The following is a 25175-nucleotide window of genomic DNA, read 5'->3' as shown; positions in this document are numbered from 1 at the left end:
ACTCTGCATCAGCTCTGTATGCTTTGTCTTAAATTTACAGTGGACACAGACAATGTTTTCTGAGAGACACTGCAAAAGTTCCTTCAGATATGCTAGAAATTTCCTCTTCATTCTACATTCCCCTCCCTGTTATCTAGCATCAGATTACAGGGAGGACACAACCCCAACTGAAGGCCAGCTATAGGCTTCCTGACCAGGTCTGGTGGTCCGCCCTGCATTTTAGACCTGTCGGTCAGACTTGATGCATAACTCAGAAGAGTTTGTCTAGTCACCACTGCGGTGTTTGAGCTTGCTCACCGTGCACAGAGGACTTTAGCCTTGGCTGAAGCTTTGAGAGAAAAGCAGGCTGCCTTTTTGTGACCAGATAACCTTGTTGACTAAAAAGACTTTGCCTCTGTTGTGATGGAAGCTGGTTGGTTTCAGATTGTGATAGTTGCTTCTTATAATGTGACACATAATCAGCTGTTTTTTCACTCTCCATGTATTGACCATGCTGAAAACTAACTGTGGGCAGAGTGTGATGAAGAAGCTGAAGTAGCATGCACATCTGAGCATGTCAACATAAAAAGAATTAGTGTTATTATAAAGCTAACATCAGAAGTTATTGACAGAGATGCCTTTTCCTTAGCATTACATGCATGACATTTTCCTTTCACCAGCACGTGATTTTGGCCACTGAATGATGCCTTTGTATCCCATGTGCTGAGCTTCACATGCTCAGAGCAGAGAGGGAATCAGGCAGAAACTCTGCCCCAGTCAATAAGAAAGGTAGAGGTGAATGATCAAGAGAACAGCAGTCCCTCTGCCCCCAATGCCGTGGAGCTGCCCTGTTACCACCATGCTGGCCAGCAGCTTTTGCAGCAGCTGGGGAAAGATGGAGGAGAGGGATTAAGTCCTCCTGCAAGAGTGGCTTTTTGATTGCAGGCTTTTGAAGCATGTGGGTTTTGTCCAGCCCTCCACCCTCCAGCACCTAATGCCAAAAAGGCAGCAGTCTGAGAGAGGGAACACAAATGACAGCCTGGAGCAGGAACCCCACTGGTGCTCCATCTCTTGTGTGGATGCAGCCAACCTCCTTATGCATCAGCCATCGAGCAGCTGAGCAAGAGCAAGGGGATCATCGATTTCCAGTCCATTTGCAGTGTTCTTTTTAGGGACCAAGAGAGCAGTCCCCCAAGACCACATCCCAGCTGTAGCATGGTGAATGATGGTCTCTGGTGCCCCTTCCCCACTGCCTGCTGTTGTTCTGACAGAAAAACTCTGTAAGGAAACAGGTAAATAGTAGGTCAATCCAGCTGTGCTGCCAAAGTTAGGTATAGGGAAGATCCCTATGCACCGCACCAGGCACCTTGTTGATAGTCAGTGTGCTGGAGGGTGCTCAGCTATACATGCACAGACTACAAATGATGTATCTGGCCTGTGGATGTCAGAAAGTTCCCCTGAAATCTCACTAAGCTGACATTTCTTCATTTACCCTTCCAACCCTGGTCTAGTTTAATTTAAAAAAAAATCTATCCCCCCTTCAAAAAATAAGTTAAGGGGTTGAAGTATTAAACCAACATGGTTTTGATATTTTTATATTTTCTGCACTTAAGTAACATGTTTTAAAGCTCTTTTCTGTGGCATAAGTACAGCTGATGATTTATACAGATTTTTTTAATAATTTTTTTTTCTGCTTTCAAACACACAGGTGGCAAATACTCTTTGGTTTTCCTTTATTAACCTGTTTTGGCCTGGCATAGTTTCAAAGACTCCTAGTAAGAGACACATAAGGTACTGTCATTTGTGCTTTTAAATTGTTCTAGGCCACAGAAATAGTTAACATGACCTTGTCATCTTTTGGTGTTCACGGTATTTATTAATACCGTGATGTGATGTTTGATTTGGACTTGTGAGGTTTTTCTCATGGTTCTCAGTGCTGGTGGGGAGTGCAGATGGAGCACTAGTACCAGCTTGTTAGAAAGTCCAAAGAAATTCCAGTCTCAGACACCTAACTAGTGGAAAAAGACAGGGCCAAACAAGCTGACAATTCAGCACATTAAGCAAAGGGATGCAAAAAAGTTTTTCTGGGAGAAAGTAGCCTCTGTAGGCTTTCAGTGAGTGTTGGAAGGTGGAATTGTGGGACAAACCATGTGGGCCTTCCTCTGCTTGGTCTCTGAAGAGGGGGAAAAAGCTACTGATGAGGAACTTGGAGATTGCATCTGGAAAAGACCTGTTTCAGAGGTTTAAATCCTGCGCTCAGCAAAAGAAAATCAAAAGGGGGAGGGAGAGGCGTGAGCAGGAGTGGACCATGGGAGGGAAGGGTAGCACAGAAGAAAAGCAATACTTTGTCTGTAGGAGGCTTTGCAGGCCCTTGTTTGTGCTGAAGAAGAACTCTGTACCCCACAGGACACGAGTGAGTGCTCCATCTCCCTTCACACAGCCCTTCACTGCTTGTGTGTAGCTGCACTGCCAGCAAGGGTCCTCCACTCAGTAAAACCCCGCCAGCTGCCAGCCACATGCCTTCCCTTCTGCTCAACATTTGTTCTTCTGTTTGAGGCTCCCAGGGTAGGGATTTCAGCTTCCCATGCAGGAGACCATTCATGCTCATTTCATGGCCTGTGACTAGAAGTTGTTACGCACAGGGGTCACAGTGTTGAAACAAATATTTTTCTGCACTTCAGAACTTAGTGAAATTATCCAGTGCCTTGTGGTGATGTTAAATTCGTTCATCCAAATGGGACATCGTTGCTGAATGTACACTATTGATAGGAGGAATTCTGTGCTCTTTCTGCTTATTGTATGCACTTTGTGCAAGTGCTTTTTAATATTAATGGTCACATCTCTAAATATATATTTTTAATTGCATTGTTTCTCTGGTCCGTTCTTCCCTCTTTAGCATTATGTTGCCAGCAAAGTACTAGAATGGATTTAAAAAAAAGAAAACAGGTAATTTCCTGTTTCCAGTAAGAATCTTAATTATCCTGTTTTCTGGAAAAGCAGCAGACTCCTAGTGTTTCCAATGGCCATCACTTCATGGCTGTACAGACATGAAGTGGAGACAGATGTCGCCAACTGCATGTCCCATTTTTTCCTTCTGAAATAACTTTGTATCATAAAGTCAGGAAAGTGCATTATCATTTGTATGGGGATATAGCTGTGTAAGGGTCACTGTAAGTGAAAAACAGACCTGTGATAGCAACTTAAACAAATGAGTAAGAGTTTGAAAATTATAGTAATTAATTGTTAAAAATGGATTTAGAGAAATACAATGAAGCTGTTTCAGTGTCAGTCCAATGTCAGTGGGACATAATGTCTTCTGAAAATGTTTCCCTCAGAAAGGAAAAAATCACAGGTTATTTTCTGACAAATTTTACTTTTCTAACTAAAAATATTACTAAAGACTCAGTAAACACTAAAGCTAGATCAACTGCAAATACCAAGTGTGAGATTTATTTCTCAGGCTTGTAAAGAAACTGGTGAAATAGATGTAAATTTCACTGTTTTAATGAAAAAAAGGAATAATATATCTTTAAGAAAAACTGTCAAGTTCTCCTAGTCTATAAGAATACAGATTCTTGTCTGCATTGCATTTATCTTAAGCCGCTGAATACATCTTAAAGTTGGGTTTTTTACTAGTTTGTTTACCAAATTGATCATTATCAATTTATTCTTGGTCTAAGACCAAGAATCTTGATCTACAACTTTTCTTTGAGAAAGCTTCTGTTCTTCTGTGGGGTTTCACCCCCGGATTAGGATGACCCCGAAAGATGGAAAAGTCCCTCCTCCAACCCGTGCCTTCGAAGAAAGACTCAGTAGTCTTCTGTTGTCTGTTCTCAAGGTTGTTTATTGTTGGTTATCTACAAGATTCTTCTCCCTGAACTGCTGTGGCCCGTTCAGCAGCTCAGACAAAGGCACTCTGCCCTCCCAGGAGGCTGGTGCCATCTTTTATATCATATATTGCATACTACATGTTTATGCTTTTTCTCCAATACCTACTATCTATATTGAATGGTGACTTTCTACTCTAAACCAATCTGTGAGTGCCAACATCACCAAAGACATGGAGGTTAGGAAGGAGAAAGAAAGAGGACAGGGCACACCCAAATCCCTCCATCTTAGATCTCCTGCCCCCCATGTACAAAACTTGGACCCCTGCGTACAAGGCTTAAAACCCCCCTGTACAGCACTCAGAAATCCTTCCTTTACTTCGTGACTACTTCTACTACAATATCTAAACTTTTGTGACTTCTTGTTCTTCCTGCAAAGTTGGTAAACTGTTCCATGGGTCAGATTCAAAGCCACAGGGGTCTCTGGCTGCATGCCAGGGTTTCAGATGCTTTTGACCTGGGTCTGGAACGTCCGAGGATGTCTGTGGGACATTCTGAGTTCCGACATTCTTCCACCAAAATTTCCTTTTCTACATTTTCTTTTTTTTTTTCTCTAGATATCCCACTCGACATTTAATACTGTTGCAGTGAACTTTACAGAATTTCTTCATTCTCTACAGTATAACTTAATGAAGATTTATTCTTGCATCTTATGTATATTAATAGAATGCTAATAACATTTCCATTTGTCATGTCATTTGTCCATCAGTCTTTACTTTGTGTGAATATCTTATTGTTACTATCACAATGCATTGATCCTTTTGAGCTGAAATAAAATACCAAATAATAAAACCTTTCCACTGGAAAATGGCTGTAATAGTTTTAAATACAACGAGGAGTATACAATTGTTTGAAATTCCTCAGTTAATTATGAAGCACAGCACTTCTTGAAACTTTTTTGTCTTCAACTCCAAAACATAATGGTTTACAACCAAAACAATTAACCTTTGTTTCTCCTTTTCATAGGCTTTCATCCTTGACCACTTCATTGAAATCATACTCATGAAATTTCAAACCTGTGAGGTCTATAAGAGCTTTTAAATGAACCCAAAAACTTCTCTGAGCCAGGTGCACTGCCCTCCCTTAGTCAGAGATAACACTCAAGGCGTTCACGTCCCTGTTGGCTTTTCCAGCAATTCCAAACTCTGGCACTCCTGGACAATCAGCAGTGAGTCTTCCACGGCAGTTGATGCACTGTTCATTGCTTTGCTGACATTTTGTCTCTGTCTGTGTTTGGAGGTAGGTACTTGTGGCAGAGCACACACACACACACTAGCAATGCAGGGGTGTTGTTGCAGGGGTACAATACAATGCTGTTACAGCACCAGGGGCATTGTAACTCCGTCTGTGAGGCTTCTGCATGTAAATGGTGAATAACCACCTTTCCTTACCCACATCCCCCTGCTCTGGAAGGTCCATGGGCATCCATCTGTTCTGGAATGGGGTTCTCCTCGGGCTGCAGGTGCATGTCTGCTCCACCATAGTCATCCACGGGCTGCAGGGACGCAGCTGTCTTACAATGGTCTTCACCAGTGGCTGCACAGGAATCTCATCTCTGGTGCCTAGAGTATCTCCTATCCTCCTTCACCACTGACCTGGGTGTCTGCAGAGTGGTTCCTTTCATATATTCTCACTCTACTCTGTCCAACTGCAATTACTCTTGTGCAATAATTTAATTATTTTGCTTTATTTTTAATTATGTGTCCTAGGGTGACGTTATGATGCTTGTATCCCCATTTGTGTGTTCTGTTTATGCTGGATATTATGTTCTGTGCCTTCAAGACTGGCTCTGAAGAGTGATTGTTTTGTTTTGGGTTTTGTTATCTGCCCGCTCCCCCACGGCTGGCGGGACACAGAGACAGGGAGTACATAGTGCGGCTTTTGCTTTTTGCTGGGCTTTTTGCTTTGCTCTTGCTCTGGCTTCTGCTTGCTCCTGCTTTGCTCTTGCTTTTGCTTCTGCTTCTGCTCATTAGCTAGTTTAGCTAAGCAGTCCAATTTTTTTTCCCCTGGACTGTTTTTTTTTTTTTTTTTTTCCTTTTTTTCTTTTTTTCTTTTTTTCCTTTTTTTTTCCCCTCCCCTTTTTGGAACTACTTGAACCTGCTCTGGACTGGGACCTGGAAACACCGAGAGCTTGCACCTCGTGGCTTGTAGCAGCCATCTCCAGCGCTGGAGGGACTGACAACAGAGCAACCACCCCCCAAGAGAGACTTTCTGAATTTGTCATCCTTTTCAGAGTGGTGAAGGAGTGTTATCATCTGGTATTGTTCATTCTGTGTGCTGGGGGTGCTGTGCCTGTTAAATAAACAGGTTCTTTCCACTTCTCTCCGAGGAATCCTTCCCGAACCAGTTGGAGGGAGGGGCTGTGTGGGTTTGCTTTCTGGAGGGGCCTCCTTTTGCAGATTTTCTCCCAAATTTGCCCTAAACTAGGACATTATGTTATCACTAAGATGATCTCACTGTCACTATGGCCTTGGCCTTGGCCAGTGGAAGGTCCACATTGGTAGAATCTTCTCAGAGAAGCCACCCCTGGACCCCACACTCAGCTACCAAGACCTGGACACACAAAACCAGTACACAACATTTGAGAACTTCTGTCCTGACCTACTTTATCCCAGGCCATGGTAGCTGAGGAAAAGAAATTTGAGGCACTTCTAAATACACTTACAAGCAAACAGAATTATTGAAAACAAGTTTTTTTCATTTTAACTTGGTTGAGTTTTGTTTGTGGTTAATTTGTTTTCCTGGGGTCTTATTTGCCTCAAGGAGAATACATGTTCCATCTTCTAGTACATGTTCCAAGTGTAACAGTGTAAGACCCTTCTCTTAAAGAGTTCTGTGACCACAGTGAGCTTAGGGTTTTTTTGTTTATTTTGGGGGTGTTTAGAGCAGAGGGATAGAAAGGACAAGGCAGAACCAACCAATAACACCTCTGTGATAGCCTATTTAAAAAAAAAAAAGAAGTTATTGCACACATGTAATTGCAGTGAAACAAGAGAAGAGTGAGAATATGTGAGAGGAAAAACAATGCAGTCACCAACGGCAGTGAAGAAGAACAGCGAGGAGGTCCTTCCCTTCTCTGCCCTTCTTTCTCCTCCCCTCATCTCCCTTCCTCCTTCCCTTCCTCCTTCCCCTCCCCATTACCCTTCCCATTTCCTTTTCTTTTTCCCCAAAGATTGCATACAAGGAGAATCCACTCTGGCAAGGAGGACAGTCTTGGGTGATCGTTCATTGCCAGTCATCATTTCAGAAGTCCTTCACACCAGCTCAGATAGGATTCACAAGATGCTTTTTAATTACTGGGTTGGTAAATTCAAGAAATGCTTGTAGGACCTTCAAATTGGAGGCAGACTTGCATGCCTGTGGCAGACAAGGTAAAGAACACAGTTTCCCAAGGCCAGGACTTCAGGATCCTGGGACCTTGTTGAGGAGAGTCATCAGCAGTGAGAGTTCATGACCTCTTTTCATATCCTAAGATGATGGTGATATTTTCTTTAAAGTTATTTTTTATGTGTGTAAACAAAAGCCCCTCAGATCTATTCTTTTTTAAGTAAGCTGTGTACAGGAATGGGAAGGGAAACAGCGATCACTAAAACAGAAAGCAGCACTAAACTTGTTCTGAACACATATGTCACCATTTCTTAGGTGGTTAAAGATTTAAAACTTTATAGGGCTTTGCAAGACAAGACAATGACATAAACCCTTTACACCCTTTCCAAAGAGAATGTTGCTTCTCATTAGCTGAGGACAATAGGATCAAAGATTAAAAGCAAAGTCATTGCCCAGTGTAAGAATGAATGATTGTATGCTTCCCATTGAAAGACTTTTTGAGGAGGCATGCTTATTCACAGAAATGGTTTTGAAAAAGGCAGTTTTTCATTGGGGGAGCCATGGTGCTTTGATTAATTTTCGCAATAAGTGGACAAAGGCACATTAAAACAAACTGGTAGCTGTTGTCAGTCCTTGCTAAGGCCTGATACCAACTCTATCACCATCTTGAACACCCGGAGTCGCATATGAAAAGTGGATATTTAGGAGTGGGTACAAATCCCAGCAATTAAAACCACTTTTTAATTTCCTTATTAATGCAGAGTAGCCATGGCAGCATGGAGCTTTAAAGATAGTGGAAACCTTGCTTTGAAGTGTTGATTTACCTTTGTGTGGCAGCCTGTAAGGCATGGCAGAGTGCCAGCTGCTCCAGGAGCAGCTGCATTTGCTCTGGGACAGCTGGATGTCTTTAAGGCAGCAATGGGAGCTATTCTGGCCATCCTCACATGTAAGTCAGACCCTGATGCTGGAAGACATTAAAGGTCTTTGGGCCACCTCACCTTTTAGATTCTTTTTTCAGAAAGATTCTTTTTTTAGATTCTGCTTTTTCAGAAGTTAGAAGCACCCCATTGACAAGTTAAATTTAAATCTGTGTGGCTCCACAAAAATTCTTTTGTATCTAGTATCTAAGTTAGACTGAAAAGCACATAAGTAGAGACTTAGAGATGTTGTTCTAGAAAATTATTTAGGTTCTTAAGTTTCCATGGGACTAAAAAAATTAGGTTATTTAGGTTCCTAAGTTTCCATACACCATTGATTCAGCTATAATATGATAAATTCCTCTGACTAAGAATTTGCTTTGAAATTTATACTTGGCTTTAAAATAAAAATGAAGACTCAGAGATATTTTTTTCCAATGGTTTATCTTCGTCTGTATGGAAGAAAGAATCTCCATGTTTTACTTTTTTCTTTTGGGAAAGATTTTTTGAGAATATTTGTAAATTCTCTCTTCAGCATAAGACAGTGGTTCTTTTTTATTTTATTCTTGTTTTTTTAATTTGGTAAATTCCAGCTTAACTTTGATCAGTGAGATGCAAGTAGATTTGGCAAATAAAATTCTACTCTCAGCAGCCTAAGAAAATGACACTTGGTTCAGTGAAACAATACTATCAAAAATACTTAGACCTTCAAAATCACGAGTAAATGAATATTATTTTTCCATGTTTTATTTCATTACTGATTCATACAGATGGCTATACCATGTAAAAGCACCCATCAAAATGCCAGGCATCTAAGAACAACTGAAGTCAGGCTTCCTTTTTACTAATTTTTATCCAAAAATTAAGCTGAGACTTTAAAATCTTTCCCTGAAATGAATGGTAGGATTGGACCAAATATTCTTTCCCTTCTGCTGATTTCCACATAAGCTCCTACCATGTTATTATGTATGTTGCTTGTAATTTTTTATTCACAAATCAATTCAGGAAATTTAGCTTATTTTCTTGCATATGATTTCATAGCATCATTGCTAAATGGGTACCACTGACTTAAAACTCCCTCAGCAATTTCACAACCAAGAGTGGCTGTTTAGCAGCTACTGTCCCATGCACTCTCAGAAAATCATTTCCAAGTGTTCCTAAATCATCTTGGCATTTCTAAATATTTGAACATTTAAGAAGAAAGCAATATACCACCCATGTAAGGAAAGAAGAAAAGGGAGTGGAGGCAGAAGAGAACACACAAATATGAGAACTCAAGGCACTAAGAAAAACATGGGAAGAATACTGAGGCAGAAGTTTGAAAAGTTAAGGCCTGGTACTGTCACCTCCATTCCTCTGCTGAGAGTTCCTGCATTTAGGGTCCACTCAGCAAAAAGGATGTACATCTTAATAAATTCAATACAAAATCTGGTGTCTTATTTTTAAAAGCCCATAAAAATGGATTTGCACTGCTTTGCCAGATTTTGTTCTCTAGAGGCTCAGGATGTGACTTGAATTTCCTTCTGCTGGCACAGTGGGGCGGCAAAGGAGGACTGAGGACTGTGAGCTGTACTGAAAAGGCATTGGGCATTGATTGGCATAATTGGCTCTTGTTAAAGCTGTAAGAGTCTTAACTGATTGGCCGGATTCATTATAATTGTGGGGTTTCTGCCATCAGTTGGTTGTGGCACCTTCTGAAAAATACCCTGGTTGCTGAGTTTAGAAACAAGGAGTGATGGTGCAGCTCCAGCAAGATCAGTGTTCATGAAGATGAACTAACAATGCAAGCACTGATGATCATGGCATTGTCTTCTGACAGTGAGCGTACATCAGAGGAAGTGTAGAAGAATCACTATTATGAAAATTGAGTGTCCAGGACTCCTTCTCCCTGAACAATATCTCAACCAGCTGTGGTCAAGAAAGATGGGAAGGCCTAATGTCTGTTTGTTATAACCCTCTGGATAGTTTCCAGATTTTCCAGTTCATGTCTAGAAAGAGGATTTCCACTGCCATTTGCCAGCAGTGAAAAAGGTGAAGTGAAGGTGAAAGTGAAAAAGGTGAAGTGAAAAAGGTCTCCTCTCACACTAGAAAACCCCTTTGATCTCTAAAAGACAACACATCTGATGTAAGTACAAGCGACTTCTCAGTTGCCCTAGGTCAGCACCTCACAGGCTGCAGCCAGACAAGCCCATTTTTCTTGGGCAAGTGTTATGGCCAGAGTTTGGAATTAGGAGAGCACACAGGCTGGCAGAGCTCACTTTCTCTGGTGGTATCACTTGCCATCCTTCACAGGGGATGATGTCTGCGAGTGCCCTGGATCCTGCATCTCTATATGCTTGGACTGCTTATGTGTAAAGCAGCAGTAATCATCTTATGCAGCAGGTAATGCTGAGGTTCTGGCCATTCATCTGGTGCTACTGGTATTTTTTAGTCATCACTGTTCTATACAGGCCTCCCAGGGTTTATAACATCATTGAAGATGAAGATGATTAGTAAAAAACATCAGCAATCCCTTATGAGTAACAGAACCAGCTATAACTGTTGTCTCAAAATGAATGGTTAAGTTCTAACCTTATTCTAAGTTGGAAACTAGTCAGTAAAATAAATCCTTAAGAATTTTATTCCTTTCCGTCTTAATTCCCCTGTCTAGATTTCCTGAACGATAGCTTAATAATTTATTGCCTACCCACTCATTATTTTTTTTTCTTTTCCCTTACACTCAGGAGAGAAGTATTTATGACACCCAGACTCTCCTTCCCACAACATCCTTATTAATTTTTACTTAACTTAAAATTATGAATCCTTTCTCATCTAGTCTTACAGTTGGAAAGAGTAGTCAAGCCTGCAGGGCTGGTCTCTGCAAAATTAGCTCCCCTTGAACTAGTTGTTTCCTTGCATGGTCTGCAGGGTTCAGCTTTCAGAAAACAAAGTGAATTTACATGAGTCATCTTTGTCGATTACAGCCTTATGTTAAGGGCACCACAGCAATGTGGAAGCATAGGCTGAGGTTCACTAAGGGGAAAGATGAATGCATGATGAATAAGCCTGCTTGACATGACTGATCCAGAGCACCTAGCTTGTCTCTTGAACAAGCCATGTTTTGCAAATCATATCAGACATTGCATGAACTATCATATTTTGAAATAGTAATCTGTAAATCCAAGTCCAGTGCTCCTCTTGGTAGGACTCCAAGATCTGGTCTTATGTTAAAGAGGTCCATGGTCTTCAAAATTCAAGTCTATCAGCCTCTCCTGTGTTCTCCTGCATGTCTGTTGTTGGACTCCCAGAGATCCAGGCTGAGGTGAATGTTACCAATAAAAAGCTAAGTTGCTAGTGTCTGTGTGACATCCGCTTGCATCACTTAAAAATAAAAAAACAAAACTCTCAGAACTGTGTGACTGGGAAGAAATTATGTGTGAGACAGTACTTGCATTGCTCCTAAGCTCCATGGATGTTACCTCTATTTGAAGATGCCACAGTTCAATTGCTTGAGTGAAGAAAGCAAGTTCTTTTGGAGCCAACAGCTGTAATTTTGCATTTGTTGACTGGGCAGCAGAACAACTTTCTTTCCTGAGCATTTCATTATCACAGTACTTTCTTTTTCCCCATCTCTTTCACTTGCCTGTCCTGCCTCCCCTGCTGCCTCGGCCTGGTTTATTTGATTTATTGCGAAGTCACTGGAGAAGCTCAAGTTACAGCTTTGAAGTACACAGTGACTTAAGGGTCCTTGGCATGCACACACTTCCCCTGCCTAAGTTGCGTCAGGCTTTGCCCACTCTCAGAGAGGCCCTTTCCTGAGTAAGGGAACAGACTTTTATAGCTCTTGATCTTTACAAATTACCTGTGGGCCATACATCAGACTTTGGGTTTTCAACTATTTAGATCTGGGGTTTTATTTATTTTCAGGTATAAGGCATGCATAGCAAGGTTAGATTTGAGAAAACTAAAACAACCCAGAGTTAACAATGGCTGAATTTTATGCAGCTGTACGAAGTTATCAAACATCCTAAGCAATAATAAAAGGAAATACACTATGCAAAACTATTAATAAGAGCCTGTTCTAAAAATTTCTCTTCTCTGTTGATGGGCACATTTGTTTTCAAATTCACAGATGTGACTTTCCAAAAACATAGCTGTCTTATACATCTTCCAAACAACTGTGGTTTTTTTTTAAAACATCTTCCAGAAAACCAAAAGAAAGAAAAGGTATTTATATGCAAAAGTCATCCGAGTAACATTGAAGGAGATTTGCACAACTCAGGACAGCAAGCATAGAATTGCCATCATAGCACATTTTTCCTGTGGTGAAGTGGTTGCTTTGGCAATTTTTTTCTATCCTATTTAATGCATAAGCAAACCTTTCATCAAAAGTGGTTAAATACTCAAAACAAGTTATATACAAGATTGTTTTGTTGTCACTGCAGATATATATATATATACATATATATATGAATACCTTTTTCAGCCGTATAAAAATCTACAGGTTATGTTTACAAATGTGAATTAGATCTTACTCTGAAAAAACTTGTAGATTGGTTTTGGTTTTTTTCAAAGTATCTGAGATAGATAAAGTTACTTCATAACCTCTCTAGCTCATTGCAATTGAACTTGTTATTATTCTCTTGAAACTTCTCTTGAAAGCACAAAAACCTAATCTAGATTTTTCAACCCTTTGTCATAGCAGTCAAGATGTTTTAGATGACAAAAATTATTTCTGCTGGTGCTTTTCATAAAAGTAGAAGCACGATTAGTACCACTCCTTTCTGGTTAGTGCAGACATCATGTGATAGGTGAAGCACCTGTAGGTTGGATTTATAAACAAATTCCAAGCGTCAGAGTTCGTGCTGAGGAGATATGGAAAGATTAGAAGTACATAAGTACTTCTACATAAGTACATATTGCAAGAAACCTATTGTGCTTTCCATGCATAAGTCCTTAACCTTGGCATAGTGTAATAGCTTTTCTCAAATAAATTGGCACTGCTGTACTACTAAATTGCCAGCCTATATACAGATTTGTACATAAAATGTTTATGTTTTTATCCATTGAAAAATATGAAACATTTGGAAAATACTTAGAAATACGTAAGTATTCCACTTGCAAGCACTTCTGGCCAAATCACCAGTGCTTCCTTGAGTATTTTTTCTTGCGGTGTACAAATTGTATATGGGATGCTGGGCATAGCAACATTTTACAGGAACACTTCATCTGAGTCATGCTTTCCTGTCATTCAGAGTACTTGAGCTTGAACTCTGCTGAGTTCAGAAGGCACTTTGTTCTGGGTGTCAGCAACTGTGTCTGGCAGGAATGGGTCCGCTGTCCTGCTGGCACAATGCACTTCTGCTCTGCCGAGGGTATACCTTGCCTAAAATGTGCTCTACAAATGCTCACCATTTTGGCTATTTGAATCTGTCAGGAAATACTTAGCAATTAGGAAGTTTTCTGCTGAGACCTTGACCAAATGCTGCAGCAAGCATTTTGATATGCAGTGTATGATGCTCCCTTTAGTTAAACATTCGAATAGCAATAGGCCTGCATGGAAAAGACTAGGTAGCACAGGTTAAAAAAAAAAAAAAAAAAGAAAAAAAAGTTGGTTGTTTGGCTCTGGCTCCTATTTTTTATTTTTTAAATACACATGACAATTCAGGGATTAACTGATTTCAGAACTTCTCTGACAGAACCCTGCTGAGCATCCAGCTTCTGGGATGGGAAACACAGCTTGCCACACACATACCCTCATGCCCACAGCACCCTGTGTACACAGCTATTGCTTTTGGAGACAAGCAGCTGATGCCTCTGGGAATCAGTTTCTGAACCCTTGAATTATTGAAATACAGCATGTCTGCAGGACCCACTCCAACTTTGTGCAGGAAATGATGAAGTGGGCCGTAAGTGTGCACTAGTTTGAATGCCTCTGCTAATTTCACCGTCGATGAAACCTTTTGCACTTCCTGTGCTTTTTCCGGGGTCTGAATGGGCACTAGTGATATATAGGGACTAGCTAGTTATTAGGTAGGGACTAGCTAGTTTAGCAAGATAAACTGTAATAAAATTAGAAGTGTAACACTTGGTTACAGGATGTGATGAAGACATCAATTAGAAGGACCAGTGAGATGCATTTTTTATGTCTTCAAGGTAAGCTTGATACTGGAAAACATATTCTTCTTCAAAAGAAATTTGTTAATCTACTGTTAATGCTCATCAAGCTCCATGAAAACCAATGAAGACGATCATGGTCTCCAGTATGACCTTCAAAATCTGTGCATTTCTGAACTGTCTTTCGCAGCAAGTGGTTCTTTCACTCTATTGAACTAGTTTTAATTATTTATATTTATCTTAATAGGTGAACAGTACTTGGTTATGTGTGAGCCCATGAAACTAACCATCTCCTGTTGTTCCCCACCTGATGCTGAAATCTCTCTTTCTATAACTTTCAGAGTTGCTATTGAGGGCAGACAGAAGGAAAACCATGGGTTGCTTTTCCTACAGCTGCCTAGCTTGGATTTCTATGCCAAGACACCTGTAGGACAGAAGTTCTTTTCTCTGAGGGAATGCACATGGTATTAATGAGATGTGCAGTAATCAGTAATGCATTTTCAATTCCAAAGCTACGCCAAAGAGAGGTGCTTCAAGGATTAATGGAAAGCAAAACACTAGTTATCTTGTTAAAATTTCATTTACTGTCCATCTTATCAGGACTTACAAATATGAAAGTTATTTATGTTTTTAGGATGTGTGATATTTCATTCACTGGAGTGGCTGTTCCTTGAAGATTTGCCTGATGAGGTAAAAAACAAAGACTAAATAAAAGAAGGAAATATCTTTATTTAATGGTAGGGCCTTCTTCCTCAAGGTTTGGATAATGCTGAGAAAAGGCAAGAAGGATTTTTCCTTTGGTTGAAAGGAAAGCATTAGTTAGTTAATTTTTTTTAAACCCTGCATTTCTTGAGCACTCCAGGATAGTTCCCAAAGTTAGATAGGTCAGCCAGGAGAATAAAAGAAGCATGCAACTGCCTTGCCTCTCATTTCCCCTGTTGTTTTCATGAGCAATCTCCTATCCCCTGTGGTATCAGCTAAAAGAACATCTCAAAGCATGCCCTAAAGCCTTAAACAAATTAGCAGAGGACTGTTTTCCACTGAAATTTGCCTTTGGCCTTAGGCTTCAGTTTAGCAGAGGAAAGTATACAAGATGATTTTTTTTTTGGTAATCAAGGTTTTGGGGCAAAACCTTCCAGCTTGACTCTTTTGAAAGTGTACTACTGCTAGCTGAGCAATGTAGGATGCTCTAAATATTCACCAGTTTTCTTTAAATTATTTTCAAAGAACAGATCTGTCAAGAATCAACATTTTCATGCAGATGGAAGCAGGCTTTTTTTCTATGAGAAGATACAAAGGCCCAAGGGTATTCTCAGTAACAGGAAAATTATTTGCAGTTGGTCAGACAAGCTGTCTGACTCAGGTAATCTACAGTTCATCGGGTCATGTGGTTGAAACTGAAGTCCAAAATGAGACACTCTGTTCAGTTAAAATGAATTGTAATGATTTTTTGTGCATGTGAATGGGCCAGCATGTGTGTTTTTCCATGAGAGAATCTGGAATTATTTACTCTATGTGTGCTAAGGTGTCTGCAAAACTTTTGGACAGCAGCAAACCAAACTGAAGAACAAAGCAGACATTTCATTCATCAATTTACTTTAAGGGGGCAAAAAAAAGGACAGACTATTTCAAGAAAGAAGACACAGATGTTCTACATTAAAAACCAAGAGAATTGGGAGAAACACTCCTTTAGCAGATGACTAGTGTCAAAATATGTAAGAGACTGGTATCTAAAAAATGCTGGTGAACAAAGTCACCAAATACTTCCCCTGAAAGAGGGTGAGAGATGTGTTTAGCATTCTCAGTGGCAATCACCAATGGCCGTCTAAGTGTTTTCTCATCAGCAGGGCTGGGAGAGGAAGGACTTTCTTTGTCATTGCTTGACTCTGGAAGTAATAGGAGGAATTTTCAGTTATTGTTTATACTGTAGGTGTAAACCACATATCCCCAGTGGAAACCCAAGTCATGCAGTGTTAAGCTCTGTGTCAGCACACAGTGCTAGATGATCCCTGTCCTGAGATTTTGTTTCTAAATGAGATTTAAAGACAAAGGCAGGGAAAGATGTTTCTCACAGTTTCCACCCTGTGACTAAATCTCTTGGTCTCTCACAAATTAACCAGTGCCCTTGCCTACTCTTGCAGGTGATGAGACAAAGGAAAGTGTAAACCCAGTCTAATCTGGGTAGGAAACTATTCTGCAAGACTGTTGTGAGGCAATCAGCAGAGCTGACTTCTTCACCAAAAACAAGTGACACGGCATTCCCTCAGCAGTATCCCTTATCAAGCCACAGGCTGGGGCGCTGGATTTTGCTGCTGCCCTGGTAGCAAATTGCCCCACAGTGCAGTGGAGGAGGGCAGGAAAAGGACCAGTCCTTAAGCTTCAGTGATGCTGGTCTATTTTTCCTCATCTTTTTCTGCTGGCCAGGCAACTTCCCTGAATAGTTGCTTACAAAAAGGTCCAGCAAATCTCTAGTTAATGCCTACATGTGCTTCTGATTATCTCTTCTTCCTCCTCCCCCTCCACTGAAAACTTCGGTTTGTGTGCAGCTCACAGAAAGCAGTCAGAGGAAGTACAGGGCTGTTTTAGGGAGCTGCTGATTTTCTCCAGTTGGTCCTGACAGTAGCAAATAAACAATTCTTGTACATATAAAACTAGTATGTAACTTTACTGGGCATTCTTCCTGGACAGGAAACTAGCAGAACAGAAAAAAAGAAAAAAAGTATGGTCACAGCAACAATGGCATATCTTTGATCATCTCCTCGCATTGTTTGGTCCAAGAACCATGAGAGTTTAAGCCCTGCCTGTAGACCACTGCCATGGACACCACTTGGGTGCTCAGCTCTGAGTCTGATCGCTCATTTTCTTCTCACTCACTTGAAGAACAGGAATTTTGCTTCACTGTAGCATCAGGACACACTGCTTTCATCATATGTTCAAAAATTCCTGGATACCTCGAGAATTTTTATCTATATTCCCATGTGCACCTTGTGAAGTCTCCAGTAGACTTTAGTGAAGTAATCAGCAGCACAAGATTCTTCACCAAAAACAAGTGATCTGGCCTGCTCTCTACCATGTGTTTGTAGGAGTCACTGCTCCCTGGGAAGAACCACAAGATACCTAAGTACTGACTTACAAAAAGCTATATTTGAAAAAGTAGCAGGTACTCATGCACAAGTTTTATGCTTGCTCTTTAGGAAAAGGTTTCTTCTCCCAAGGAAGGAAAAATTGCCTATGAGGAGGAGACAAGATTTGCCAAGAAAGCAAGATTGATAGGGAATAATCCTGTGCTTAAAACAAGCATCTTGAGAGCTAGAACAGAAGTCAGAAGATTGGTGGTGGTGTGTTTGTATGCCCTGCATAGTAAATTCCAAAACTGGCAAAAAACGGGCTAAAGGTCACAAATGTCAAAACACCATTTCCAGTCCTCCCTTCCTACTTCATTCGCCGTGTTCAGGAAAATAAGTAGCTGATTATTATGTTGCAAGTCAAGTCCAGGAAAGCTCCCTCATGGGCAGTCATATCTCGTCAGATGGAATTGCTTAGAGATGGTCTCCAACAGTTACAGCACATGTCCTTCCAGCTGTATGGAAGTTTTCCCTGTTATTTGTATTATAATAACATTTTATAATGTATTTTAGAAATACTTGGAGTCCCAGCTGACATAAGTTCCTTACCATATCATTTGCATGGCTGGGGAGAGAATATCCTGTGGTTTTTCAAGCCTGCATATAAACAGTTACTCAGAGATCCACAAACTCTTTCCATAGTATGGTGATAGCACTGGTTTCACCTCATCTTTTGGGTGCAATTATATGGAATTACAATAATGAGAATTTTTAATCCACCCCATTACTTCAGTGAATAGTATCATCCACAACCACCACAATGTGACTTGAAAGTTCTGATGGAATTTCCTGAGAGAAAACAGCTGTTGACTGAAATTTAATTATTTCTGCTTGTGTTTCTAAAAAAAAACCCTAAAACTAAAAAAAAATTCTCAACCAAAGTTTTTGTTGTAAAATTTAAATACTCAAATTGAAATTTTACTGGTTTACACTGAAAATAAGGTTTGTCAGTGGCTTCATTTTGCTCTTTTTTTATGAGAGCAGGGTAGAAAATAATTTTATGGTTTCTACAAAAATACCAATTTTTTAAAAGCTCTGGGTCTGTTCAGAATTGTACATTAACTTATCTATGGGACTTTCAGAAAATACCCATCTGCAAGTAATATATTCCCCAGTGGAACTTATGGACTGACTGGTGGGAGGGAGGGGATGGTGGAAAGGGGAGCAAGAGGAGAGCAGACATACCCTCCTCCAGTGTTTGCAGTCCCAGCACTCAGTGCTCATCCCTGCCTTGCTCCAGCATTGCCATGTGCTGGAGCAGAGCTCCCAGACAGCCTCACAAAGGGCTGCCACAGCACGTCCCCATCTGATCTCAATTTCCGTGGAAAACCTGCCAGCCTTGTGTCGGCAGTGGCCAGCACCCTTCTCCTGCTCAACAAAATACTGAGCAATCTCCGGAGTTGGATGGCATCCAGCCTCCAAGAGGGCTTGGAGGAGGAGTGTCCCCTTTGAAGATTCTGTAGCTTGGACAATGGATCCTTGAGAACAGCACTATCAAACTTGCTAGTTTCTAATGGGGAGTCATTACCCAGTGGAAGATTTATGGCATTATGAAAAAACAAACATTATCAAAATGGCGTTATCAAACAATATTGGAGGAATGAAGATAAAGGTGAGCTTGTCCACACACCTGAAGTCTCCCTGCCCCATGGCAATGCATTTTAAGGACCCCATGTACACCAGGTGTGAGTAATTTACTGTGGGATGGAGTTATGTGTCAGCAGGAAAAGGAAAATGGAAAAAAGGAAAAAGAGAAGGAAAAGGAAAAGGAAAAGGAAAAGGAAAAGGAAAAGGAAAAGGAAAAGGAAAAGGAATAGGAATATTTCTGGCTTTTCTTCTGGAAAATTTATCTCTTTTTTACCTGTTTTGAACCAAATTATCAAGGATATGAAATATTAATAGGGGTTAAAAAGTCTTAGAGTTTTGCTTAAACAGTTACATTTACTTGATGGGGTCTGGCAGAATGAGAAAATACATCGTGATAGCTGATTCTGTCATCAGGTGAGAACCTGTAGCATGACTTTCAACAGTGTCAACCCTTCTACCTTATGACACAGTCTCTCATTTACCCTGACCTGCCTGTGCCTCTAAGTCCTGTTTTTGTAGCTGATGAACTGTAAGCAATGGCTGGCTTTGCACAAAGCAATCGCAAATTGCACTGAGACAGATACCAGCACATTACGCCCAAACTTCACTCCTCGTATTCCTGACTCCCCATGGTGACTGCGGTAGCATTTGTCAGCAGAATGATTCTGATGCTCCATAGTGATAGAAGAAAATTAATGCTTGAGAGGCTGGGTTGCAAAAACAAATGAACTTTTGAATTCTGCTAAATGGAAGAAACCAGATCATTAAGAAAGACAGACTAATGTACTTAGTCTGACGATGATATAAGTAGCCAGAGCATCATCTCATCCATTAAATGCTGCCTTCATTTCCATTTCTGCTACAATTCTCTTTTTTCATCAGTAGGTGCTCTAGTTTTGGTACTGTTAACTGTTAGTAGAGATCTGTCAAATCTAAATTAAAAAGCCATCTATCTGATCATCCTAATTATTGGAGTTTTTTACAATATGGCTCTTTAAATGTCATAAAGGAAGATGGGGACACTTCAAATGTTAATTTCCAAAAGCCTTTGAGCCCATAAAAAAATTGAAGAATTTTACACTATTAACTATATTCTGTAGTTAACTATATGAGCTATATAATAGCAGAGACCTTCCAAATAAGATTGAAAATCTTGAGTGCCATAAAGGAATGCCCAGTTGACACAGAACCACACTTTGCCTGGCATGATCTCCAGCAACTCATGACCTGATTTTTGATATTGGTATTTTTGATCATGTCCAACTTGTCTCAAGTTTTAACCTTCTGCTGTTATCAGGTGCAAAATCTCAGTTTGAGGCAATGTGAAGGAAGTAGCTCATAAGCACTGGGACTAATTGCTAGTTCCCTCCCATTCAGGTGATTTCCACTTTGCACATTTTGATTTTGTGCCTAAATGGTATCAGAACTACTGTGCAGCCCATGCTGAACGGAACACTATCACCTACATGAAAGACAAGCAGTGTGCATAACCTGTCTTCAGGGAAGCCTAAATCTAAGCATAAGCCCTATGAGTCCAGATAAGAAAGAGCCCTTGAAAAATAGAACATGACCTCTGCTTAGTTTTGGCAAACGTGGATACCCAGAACCACCATTCACTGATGGGGAGGGTCCCCCATGTCCAAGGGGACCCTTTAAGAGGGCAAATTGATTTGTTCCTTTTTCCTTAAAGAAGGCATGAGTATAGTTATTTTGCTTCCATGGGCTGCCTCTTTCTACCAAATCAGCTGAAATGGGGGGCTGCCTTCTGTTTAATTCAGATGAGAATGGATAAGAGCCTTTAAAGCTGCTGGGGGACAGAAGCAATCATCTAACTGTTCCCATCATGCACAGAGGGAATGTGATCACATGCACTGAAACAAATAAACAAGATTTGTTTGTTTTCATTTCTGATAATGTCTTTTAGTTGTGCCAGGGTTGAAATGTTGGAAGATTGAACTGGCTTTACCTCTACCTGTGAGATCTGTGCAGTATAGAAACAGTATTGTTACTTCACCCTTCTGTGCAAAAAAATAACTATAGACAGAGAAACATTTCTTATTATATTTAATAGTACAGCACTTGGCTCTTGTTTACCCTTATTTATGCTTAACATTGTAGTTTTAGGCAGCAATATGAGAAGACAGTATAACAAAGGTTCCTGAAACATTCTGATTTTAAAACAAATTCTCTTTTACTATCTCCAGCTCCCTATTGTATTAGTAAATGTTTTAAGCCCAGATTTGGCACAGGACTTAGGGACAAGTCTAAAACAAAGACTATGTTTACTTCCTAGTGTCTCCAGTGCTTTTGAAACTAAACATGTTTACCATTAAGTATAGGCATGAATCTTTCACTAGTGAGTGGTGTAGAACTTGTTCCAAAGCCTTGTGGAATCAACAAAAAGGGTTACATTAATGTTCTTGGTTTCTCTCAAAGAGAGAGCTTTGTTGCTTCAGTGTGTTACTTACCAGACAGGAACTTCAAACTGCATAACAAAAAGCCACCAAATTTCTGAGGTTCTCTGAGAACCTGGGTTTATGTTGAGGATAAGACTGCCTTAAAGCACTTTTCTTCTTGACTTTGCCATCTTCAGAGTCCTCGAGAAGTGAAGCTAGAACAGAGTCCAGCATTTCTGGAAATTCAGTCTTTATAGTCCACAAGTAAACAAATGGATTACACTTTCCTGTAGAGACAATCCACTAGAGTGCAGGCTTTATCCACAACTAAAAGAAGAGAAATAGTCAGGACCTCTTCATGCTCCTGTGTTGCTTGTAGAACAGCCAATGATTGCCCAATTACTCCATAGAAGAGAGAAGAGCATGGACGTGCAGTGCACTCCTAGTTCCAGGGAGATGCTGCTGCTGGCAGGTCCTTTGGCTGCATACCAAACAACAGATCAGCAGCCTTCTCCCACAGCGTCCTCTCTGATTTTAGGGTGTTGTTGCAAGTTTTGCTAGAGGTCCTCCTCTAAGTACAGCTCATTCCTAATTCCTCTACTTTGGTTCCCCTTGCTACAGGTCAGGTTAGCTATGGGTGTTGGAAGTTTGTGCTTCTAGTAAAGTTTATGAATAATTTTGTCCAAAAGCATTTTTGAGAAATGCAGCTTTGCCAAAACTCTTTGTTTTATGAAAGCACTTCAAATTCAGGAAAGCATTTCTTTTCCCCATTTTAGAAAAGACACTGTAACCTTTCATTTCCCTTAACTTTTTTTTTAAAGAAAAACCTGCTTTTTATCTTTGTTCCTCTTCTATGTCCTGCATTTTCTAAATACACTTATCTTGGAAAGTGAGGAAAGAGAATTGAAAACCTAGAAGGAGAGGGATGGGAGTAAACAATGAAAACAGGGAGGGAACCCTCTCTCCTTTCACCATCCTCTCACCCATGTTTTTTTTTGTCCTGTGCTCACTCATGGAAAAAGAAGCACAGAAGCACATGTTTATAATTTAAGTCAGCTTGAAAGACGTAAATGCAGGGTCCTTCACATCTCCCTGCCCAGATGTGCAGAAGTGGGCTGCACAGCTGTGTAGCCCCCTACCAGCCCACTTCAAGTCTCCTGGAGCAGCGATCTGGGGATGGTCAACACCCCCAGTGTCTCATGTATCTCTCAGGCCCGTTAGGATGTCATTTTCCCAAACTGGTCATAGTTTCCTCAGCCACAGATTTCTTGCTGCCCCAATATTCTTCCTCACCTGAGCTAAGCCCACCACATTTTATGTAATCTCATTAGACACATACGTAGTGTAGTTTGCTGCCCTTGAGAAAAGTATGAGTGGTTTTGGATTGTGCACCCACAAGCCAAATTTAATTTACAGTTCTTCTGGACACTTGTCTGGCTGTTAGTAGCCGAAGACTGGATACAATATTCTGTGAAGCAAAATACCATGTTTCACCTACAAGATCTTCGGGCCATGGTAAATTTCAAGGTGATCAGGGAGTCTGGTTTAATAGAAGTCCACAAGCTCAAGACAATGAAATTTCATTTTTCAAATAACAGTCAAAAAATTACAAACAACAGGGGGTGAAGTATTTTAACAGGTCACCATGACATGGCAAAGCTACCACTATGCTTATGAAAGCAGTGGAAAATGAACTTTCATCACTGCCAGTTTATGAGGCTGCCATTAAAAAGGAATTGCAAAGTAATTTCATTTGGTAGTGTAGATGTTTAACCCCAGCCGGCAACTAAGTACCATGCAGTCACTAGAGCCAGCTTCTACTGCGGGGAAGCAGAGCAGAATCAGAAAGGCAAAACCTGTAGATTGAGATAAGAACGGTTTAATTATTGAAATAAAACAAAATAAAAATAATAATTGTGATTAAAAGGTCGGCTCTGGTGAGGAAGAGGCTAACTTTCAAGAAAGAAATGTGGCTGCAGATATAGGGCTAACAAAATAGTTGCAGTTAGCTTTCCGTATTATTAATTTCTCAACTTTTTTTTTCTGCTGAAACTCTTTCGTGGGTGCAGCTGGTACCACTCACACACCATCCTGTTGATTCCTGTGATTTTAAGCTCAGTGGATGGTAGCATTTAGATGTGCAGCAGGCCAATTTGTGGGTGTGGAGCTGGCAGCAAGTTGTGAAGTGCTACCATTTGGCAGTCATCTTGTAGAAACCCCATTATTTACAAGCATGAGTGCACATCTATTGTGTTAGGAACATTCCTTGGAGCCTTTTGCTAATTTCACACCTTGATTCTTTGTAATGACCAAGGTGCCTTTCACATTTTGTAAAGTGTAGACTCTGATGGTGCCACTGCTCCTTTCAGTCCTGGTAGATAGATTTGGATTAGGGCTCTTACTTTCTGTTTTGACAAAATTAATTCCCACCATTAACATTCATTGACCATATCTGCTGATTTTATTTCTCAGTTTCTTTCTAGATTTCCATCATCTGGTTTTCAAGGTCATAACTTTGTGTTTGACTGTCAATGATTCTTTTTTGTTTATAATTTGTTTTATTCTTCTGGACTGCCACAGCTTGGGTTTGATGTGTCTGCTCAAGCCTCCTTGCTTTGCAACTTGACAGAAGACAGAGAGAAAAGTTTCTTCTGCTGACTAGAAGAGAATGCAATAAAAATGAATTTTGCCAAAATTTAATTATTTTTCTTGTTGTCTCAGTTTTTAAATTTCTCTGTACAAACAATGGGACTTTTGAGATGTCTTAAGGCTGCTTTAAATGACCATGTAACTGGTTTGGACCTCAGGCACCCATAGTGATAGGAAACTACTACACTGAAAATTGTCTTTGAACAATTCTAAGTGCATTTAGTGCTCTGGCATAGAAAACCTGCAAAAGCAAAGTGTCTTAAAATTTACTTCAGTCTCAAACTCTAATGAGACTGAGGATTTCCTGCTGTTTCTAGAGAAGTTCCCATTGTTACACAATGCAGAAAGATGTTTATTTGTATGTTTTATTCTACATTAGGTCATGGGGAAAATATTTTAAAAGAATGGGCTATGAAGACTGCCCATTACTGGTTTTTGGTTTGAGGTTTTTTTAATGAAATCTGCATTTCCGCTAAAGTCAATCTGTCTAACAACCAGTTAAGACAGGTATTTTTACTGCATCCTCTAATAAGAATACCATATAATGTCAACTATGTAGTTCTAAAATTTGGACTCCTAGTGCCATTTTCTTCTGCTCTGCAGCTTTTTACTGGGGGTTCAGAAAAGCCAGCAGTTCTATGTTTACTGCGAACACAAAGGGGATGGATGGCTCCCCAGTCCGCCATAGCTGCACGCATGTGAGCAAGCAGAGGAGGCACCGCTCCCAAGGGATTAAATGAGAGACTTGCACCAGGCTGTGTGTGGAGGTGTGATTGCAACACGAGTCTGGACTGGAACAGAGAGCCTGCGCATCCACCCTTGTCCCACCTCGCTGCCTGCCCCACCAGATGTGCTGAGGGGTCTGAAGGTGACGCGTACCATCCCAGTCCAGCAGCCCAGGTCAGAGCCCCCTGCAAATGCAAACCTGCTGCAGACGCCATGCACACACCTGCACTGAGCTGCTGGGCTACAACAGGCTGCAGCAAAAACAGACCTCCAGAGAAAAGAATGAAATTGCACATTGTCAGGAGGGTGATGGAGAGGGCTGGAGAACAGAGGGAGAAAACAGAACAGGAAAGCAGATGGCTGCCTTTTTTTATTTTACTTTTTTTTCAAATGGTTCTATGCTTCCTCCAGCAATGTAAGAGGCGCTGCTGAGGTGCTGAAAGGGGAGAAGGAGGCATACACAGAAAGGTGAAATGGATGCTTGAT

Source organism: Motacilla alba, chromosome Z, assembly GCF_015832195.1.
Source record: "Motacilla alba alba isolate MOTALB_02 chromosome Z, Motacilla_alba_V1.0_pri, whole genome shotgun sequence".
Taxonomy (NCBI): Eukaryota; Metazoa; Chordata; class Aves; order Passeriformes; family Motacillidae; genus Motacilla; species Motacilla alba.
The sequence above is the reverse complement of the archived record's forward strand: the minus strand, read 5'-3'. Positions refer to the sequence as shown.